This window comes from Medicago truncatula, chromosome 6 (assembly GCF_003473485.1).
Source record: "Medicago truncatula cultivar Jemalong A17 chromosome 6, MtrunA17r5.0-ANR, whole genome shotgun sequence".
NCBI lineage: Eukaryota > Viridiplantae > Streptophyta > Magnoliopsida > Fabales > Fabaceae > Medicago > Medicago truncatula.
Genome location: NC_053047.1, coordinates 22,245,233 through 22,253,249, shown reverse-complemented (window position 1 = coordinate 22,253,249; position 8,017 = coordinate 22,245,233). Strand labels below are relative to the sequence as shown.

The 8,017-nt window shown below is 35.3% G+C and overlaps 1 non-coding gene across 1 annotated transcript; it reads left to right on the top strand.

Annotated features, from left to right (window-relative positions):
* Nucleotides 1–7,110: 7,110 nt before the first annotated feature.
* Nucleotides 7,111–7,217, top strand: LOC112417779 (small nucleolar RNA R71). Its single transcript, XR_005642351.1, has one exon. It is a non-coding gene; the product is annotated as a small nucleolar RNA R71 (small nucleolar RNA).
* Nucleotides 7,218–8,017: the final 800 nt, after the last annotated feature.

Below are 8,017 nucleotides of genomic sequence, written 5' to 3'. Positions count from 1 at the left end.
ATTTCTAACCTCGATTGGCTCTTGAATTTGGTCCTTCGAAACTTTGTATCCTGAAGCCATCTGAACTAGATCATTCACTTCTTGGTTCTTTGCACGGGGAATGTGTTATATTTCGATATAGGTGAACCACTTGAGTAACGTATTTGCTATGGTGTAGTACATAACTAAATTTTCTTTAGCGCATTTGTACTCTTTCATTAATTGTTTTAACACTAACGCTGAATCACCCTTTATTTCAACATATTTTGCCCCCAGTTCGAGCATAATTTCCAAACCAGTAATTAAAGCCTCGTATTCAGCCTCATTATTCGAACATAACTGATTATTTAGAAATTTATACTTGGTTGGAACATTCTTAGGTGAAATGATCACAATTCCGATCCCGGTGCCATTCTTATGGCTGGATCCATCGAAATATAACTTCCAAGGTTGTTTCTCGATGCCCCCAGGCAAAGGTTCTTCCACTAAGTGACCAGCAATGAAGTCAGCAATAATTTGGCCTTTAACGAATTTCAAAGATCGATATGTCAAAGAATATTCCGTGAGTGCTAAGGCCCATTTACCAACTCTACTATGCAGAATTGGTTTTGATAACATATGTTTAATTATATCGAAATGAGAGTAAACATAAACATCAAAAGACTTTATATAATGCTTAAGTTTAGTACATGAGAAATAAAAAAACAGACATAACTTTTCACTGGAATGATATCTTGTTTTGAGCATCGTTTAACACCCTACTAAGATATTAAATGGCTCTTTCTACGCCATTTTCATCCTCTTGTTCTAACATACTCCCTATAGTACAGTCAGACGCTGCTATGTACAATTTCATACTCCTATTCTTAAGAAGAGGCGAAAGGATAGGAGGATTGGTCAAATATGACTTGATTTCTTCAAAAGCCCTTTGGTGCTCTTGTTCCCATTTGAATACGTCTTCTTTTTTTAGGCAAAGCAATGGCGAAAAAGCTTGCGTTTTGTCACTTAGATTCGAAATAAACCATCTGAGAAATTGATTTTCCCTAGTAAAGACTGCAGCTCTTCCTTCGACGAAGGGGCTTTACTCTCCTGAATTGCTTTGGTTTTGTTCTGATTGATTTCGAATAATACATTTATTCAAGAAATAGAGGCTATGCCATCATACAAAAATTCAAAACCATAAACATGTATAAAAACTTCAACAGTCGCAGCGGAATATAAACCAGAGTAATCAAAATATACATGTCATGAATCAATTATTACATCAACATAGATGTATCTTAGAATCCCAAAATACGGGCAAATCTCCAATCATAACAAAATCCAAAAACAAAAGATAATCTAGACCGACAATCGACCCCTAGATCAGAGCCAACTAATTATTTAAACACTGATACCGGAGATAGCTTCCGATATCCACCAATCACAAGGACTCACCAAGCAACTAATCATGCACAACGTCTACCCATCCATACAGACAGGTAGGCGGTCAAAACCACTAGGGTAAGTATTACATCATCATAATCCAAATGACATTTAACATGAATAATTCAATATAATCATCATGTACTTGCTCAATAATAATATTCACATATCAATACTTACATCATAATCTCAATATCTCATATCAATTAATCACCAATCACATGAATCATGAACAATCATCAATCCATAGTTACTCATACACAATTCCCAATCACCAATCACACTTCAAAATAAGACTCATGTCATGATATGCACTTATTGACACATAAATGCATGTGGTACCGGATCACCTCAAGGTTGTAACACCCCGTTTTCCCAACATACCTCTTTTTCTTTTTGAGGTCAGCCCGCTTTCTTTCTCTGATCCCCAATATGAGTGAGACCAAGATTTCATAAATTAATCAGAGTAAAACACCTTAAACGGAATGTTACACTTCTTTTCTTAAAAATCACAAATGGAATAATTAAATAATTAATCCTTCAAATTTCAGCAACGTAATAATTAAAACTTTGCAGCGAAATTAATTTAACGACAATAAAAGCTTCAACAACATGTTCCAAAATTGATACATAAGGAATGATAAACTTAGCAACAATTTCCCATCCCGTTACGTATCAGAGCCCTAAGACACTTGAGCCACCACTCCTACTAAACTTTAATACCTGCAAGTTACCCATACGAAGGGCAACATTTTCAAGCAGAAGGGGTGAGATTCACAATCAATAATAATAATATATAATTCATCAAATGCATCTAACAACTTAAACTCCATCAATTAGTAATAATAATTCTTTTATCGACTCCTAAACCATATCATGTACTCATCATATCAACAGTCATAACTCGATATCATAAACAACATCATAACAACATCATTTAGCATCATAATCAACATCTTAATCATAATCATATACAACATAACAACATCATTAATTCGTATTAACATTCTCCACCAAGCATCTCATTAACAACTCATGAATAAAAGACAACTTAACAACTATACGTAACATCATCAATTCATAATAATAATTATTCATCAAACATTCCATTAGCAATTCATGAATAAAATACAACTTATCAACTTAACATAACCATCATCAAGTACATTTAACAACTCATAGTTTAACATCATGTAATTATCGTCACAACATTCATAATCATCATCATGTAACATCATAACAACCTCATATTCAACACCATAAACAGTCATCATAACATTATAATCAATATCATAAACAACATCATAACAACATGATTCATCATATCATAAACCTCATTGTATAACAACATAATTCATCATATCCTAAACATCTCCTCATAATAATATAGACAAACACAACATAATCATTCACCAACAACGGCTACAACTACGACTTCAACAACAACACCGACGATGATTACAACATCGGCAATTTGCATAACATACTTCTGACCTATTCGACAACGTACAACTCAACAACGCTTACAACTTAGACCAACATTTACATCCTAGTTAAGATTCGACAGCATCACAGGTAGCACATAGACATCTCAAGATATAACAATATCAAATGATAATCAACACAACTTAAACATCATATATAATTCCACGTAATGCATTTGCAAATATACCACATCATTAACAACATCAATCGTCATTAACAACATCATTAATCATCTTAATTTCATCAATAATAGATATCTAATTCATCAATTAAATCTAACACCCTGTCATAATAATAATTCATCAATATATAAGTATATCATCATTAACAACATCAACAACAAATGGTAATTAAAACCAACAACATCGACTCATGCAACTACTCAACAACTCCACTAAGACTCCTCAACAATGCGCATGCATGTGGTACCATATTCAGGGCCGTGACCCACACCGCTGTCGAATGGTTAAAGCATTCTCATCAGGACATAAGTCCTCACCGCTCAACACCGCTTTGAACAATTAGTGTTCCACCGCTTTGAACGACAAGGCGTTCCAAAGCCGAAGCTCTCCCACTTTTATGCTTATGCAACTGACTCCACTTGTGTATATCTACATATAACTCGACAATGCATATATGTATATATGACTTATGACTCCACTTGTATATATCTACATACAACTCAACAACAGCAACGACAACAACAAATGTACATAATTAATTATGACATACTCCACCTCTTAGTCAACTATGACACAACGACTTTTAATAGCAAGATTCATCAACACGTTCACAACAACATATATATTCACCCACCATATCATAATAAACAATGTATATGGATTCACCACTATCATCACCTTTACATAATTTCACATCAGATATATGATTTGCCCACTTTCCAAGTCAAGAGGAAAATACATCACCTTAAGATAAACATCACATTCAACACTCATCTATCAATCGAATACTTCCATATAGTCATACAAAACTAAATATGAAGGATTTATAAGGTGATTAGCTTAAAATGATATTTTCATCAATGTTCGTCTCTCTTTAACATTTTACAAGAATCTACCATTTTCAAAACCAAAATCAAATAAAACTCAAGGAAACCAATCACTACAATTTTCAGTAATCATATAATCTCTGTACTATCTTAATCCCATTCCATTTCCTTGAAGATGCCATTTTCCGGAAAAGTCAACGTTCTTGAGCAATTTTCAAAGTTAAGTTTTGATTTCATAAGCCAAGTCCAAATTTCATTCAAGGAGATGTTACATTAGAATTAAGTATGAGACTAATGATTATACAAGTTAAAAGAAGTGTTTTAAGCAGTTCAGATTGGCTCTAGGAAGTTCCGAACAAAATTCAAAAAGTGCTGAAACTGGGCTCGTTCGCTTACCCGTTCGCTTAGCGTTCGCTTAAGCGAACTCAAGTCAGTAGCTTCTGAGCTGTTTGCTTACCCGTTCACTTAGCGTTCGCTTAAGCGAACAGTCATCAGACAGCAACTTTCAGCGTCGCTTAAGCGACCATTCAAAATTTCTCAAGAAAAATGTTACGGGTTCCACCCCTTTTTCACCAAAAACTCCCAATTTTGATCTCCCAATGCCCAAACATGTATTCAAAGATTGTTTATAGGTTCATTATACAATTAGGCATCTAAAGGAACATAAAACATGCATCAACAACAACAATTCATCTCATTCTCACAATCTTGCAATTTCCCTCAATTTTTCTCCAACAATCCTAACCTCTCCAAATTCGGATTACAACAACGTTATAATTCCTAAAATCGATCTGAATATGAATTCTAAGCATAATTAACATGAATCCTTACTCTTTTCTTCCAAAATCAGTATAGAACCCTAATTCCCAATTCTTATTTTTCAAGAACAATTCGAATCAAAACAATTTTTAGAAATCATATGTTATAATCATTGAAGGTTAGCCTCATCCTTACCTTAATTTAGATGAACAAAAGCACAACAATCGGATTCCCTTGGTTCTTCTTGGCTCTCCTCTCCCTTTTTCTCCCAAAAGCTCTTGTTTGTACGTAAAACTGTTTTTTTCTGACTTCTCCCTTTTCCTAACTCCTTACATAACTCTCCCTTAATTCTAATTAACTCCACTTAATTCCTTTAATTAAAGTATAACCCCAAAACTCCAAATAATTCTATTTCTCACATTATTCTAATTAATATTAAAATAAACTTTATAATAAAATATAACACACCACATAATCAACAAATATTATTTAAAATCACCAAAAAGACTCTAAATAAAATAACAACTAGGGCGTTACAAAGGTCGTCACCTTCGATGCAACAAAAACATCGTATGGAAGATTTCACACCTATCTTACATAATCTCCGAAGTAAAAGAGTTCAACCCTTTTACAACTACAATCTCAACAAGACTATGATGCATGGACATGTACAAGGACTCGATAATGCGACAACAATCCACAAGTTTCTCCTCAATATATAGGATAACACCCATTTATATTAATCATCTCCACAACATTTGAATTATCAAGAAATCATGTCCATACACAAATAAATCATAGTATTCATCATCACACATTATCATGATTATCAATAATCAACAATGTCATTCAACATCAACTATCACATATAGTTTCACCAATTCAAGCATTTCTTACATCCTAAGTAAGATAGTGTACACATCTCATGATAAACATCATATCCAATACAATCATTCAATCATACAACTTCACTTAGTCATATAAGAATGGTCACAACAATTCATAAGACAATTGGCTCAAGATACATTCTCGACCAAAAACCGTGTCAAGTGGCAAACTGGCAACATTGACATTTCCCAAAACAACATAGACAAGTTGAAAGTTCTCAAACAACCTTAATCAATCATGTAGCAAGAAAAGGTCTTCCTAAAAGAATTGGTACTTGGTTGTCTTCCTCCATCTCCATTACAACAAAATCAGCGGGGATGTACACCTCTCCTACCTTAACGGGGACATCTTCTATGATTCCAGCTGGGTACTTAACAGACCGGTCCACTATTTGTAGGGTCATCCTTGTCAATTTAAGTTCCTCTATTCCTAACCTCTCGTAAAGGGATAGAGGCATTAGGCTGACACTGGCTCCTAGATCACACATAGCTTTCTTCACTACTTCTGACCCTATGACACAAGGTATGGAAAAACTGCATGGGTCTTTAAGCTTTGGTGGCAATTTATTTTGGATGATGGCACTACATTCTTCCGTAAGGTTAACCGTCTCACCTTCCTCAATTTTTCTCTTTTTAGAAAGGATTTCTTTCAAAAATTTAGCATAGGTAGGCATTTGGGTTAAGACTTCGGTGAAAGGCACATCAATGTATATTTTGTTCATCATTTCTATGAACTTTTTAAATTGCTCATCTAGCTTAGATTTGGCAAACCTTTGTGGGAAGGGAATTTTTGGCTTAAAGGGAGGTGGTGTGTTTTCCTCAACTCGTGGTTGTTCTCTTTCTCCCCTAGTTTCCCTAGACGGTGGTTCACAAATCTCTTTCTCACTGTCATTGGATTTGGTTCTCCTTATGGGGTCTTCGAGTGGCTTACCACTCCTAAGTGTAACAACATTCATTTTGTTGGGGTGGTCAACCTTATGAACTACTTGGGAGAGCTGAGTTTCTGAAGTTTTGTTGTGAGAGGAGATGGAGTCTATCTTTGTTGTGAGAGTAGCAAGAGAGTTTTTCAAAAGTCTAGTTTGGTCCTTAAGCTCTTGGAGCTGTTCGGATTGTTTAAGAAAATAGTTTTCCATTAAAAGTTCAATGTGAGATTTTTGAACAACTCTTTGGCTATTCTGAACAAGGTTTAACTGCTCAATACTACTCAGTTTGCAATCGGAGCTAGAATGACTAGATAGGCCACAAGCTTCACATGGAGGTGAGAAAGTAGGTTTGATAACACAAGTACTCATTCGGTCAAGTCTTTGAGATAGTGCATTTACCCTGGTAAATAGATAGTCAAAGGAAGAAGTTTCGACCATACCTGCCTCTTTTACAGAGGGTGAAGGATTGATGATTGCTTTCTCTTCCATCCATTGAAAAAGGTTTAGAGCCATGTCCTCAATCAAGGCATAAGCTGTTGTGAAATCCTTGTTCATTAGGGTACCTCCTACAGCTGCATCAACAGTTAATTTAGTGTTAGATGTTAAACCATTATAAAAGGTGTGGATGATTAACCATTTCTCTAAACCATGATGGGGACAACGTCTAAGTATTTCTTTAAAACGCTCCCGCACTTCGTAAAGAGATTCCTCATTTTTTTGAGTAAATTGGTAAAGCCTTCCCCTAAGTTGGGCGGTTTTTGATGAGGGAAAGAAATGGCAAAGGAATTCTCGCCTCAGTTGGTCCCAAGAGGTGATGGAGCCGGACTTTAAAGAATTGAACCAATTGCTGGCCCTATCTTTTAGAGAAAAAGGGAAGAGATGTAGCCTAACGGCCTCTTGGTCGTCTTTGCAAGTTACACTAAGTCCCCAAAAGGTTGAGATATGTAAATTTGAATCTTCAGAGGGTGATCCAGAAAACTGGTTTTGTTGCACCAGACTTAGTAGTGCAGGTTTTATTTTGAAGTCGCTACCTTCAACCGTTGGGTAAACTATAATAGTGCATGGCTCATCCAAAGAAGGGATCGAATACTCCTTAAGAGTGCGTTCCTCAGCCATGTTATCTATTACCTTATGCTACCCAAGAAGTCAAGTGTTAGGAAAAGAAAGAAGAAGGGAAGAAGAGGGGGAGAGAAAAGAGTTCTAATCACACAAAAAGAGTTAATCAAATTAGTTTACTCCCCGGCAACGGCGCCAAAAACTTGATGAGATAAAACAGCAAGTGCACGGTCTTACCGAAGTAGTATGAAAAGAGTATCGTTCCGACAGGGAGTAGTTTAATTTAATTAACCTTTGGAAATGATTAGAGGAGAAAAGAATTGTAAGTTGGGGTTTTCAAACGGTTGAAAATTAATATAATAAAAAGAGCCTTGGGATCGTTGGTTTCATCTAAATAACAAGTCCTTCTCAAACCAAAACTATAAGCTTATAATGTTATGTTAGACCTAATTTCTCAAGACAATTTCTCTTATGTTCCTCTAGCAACCAAGCCT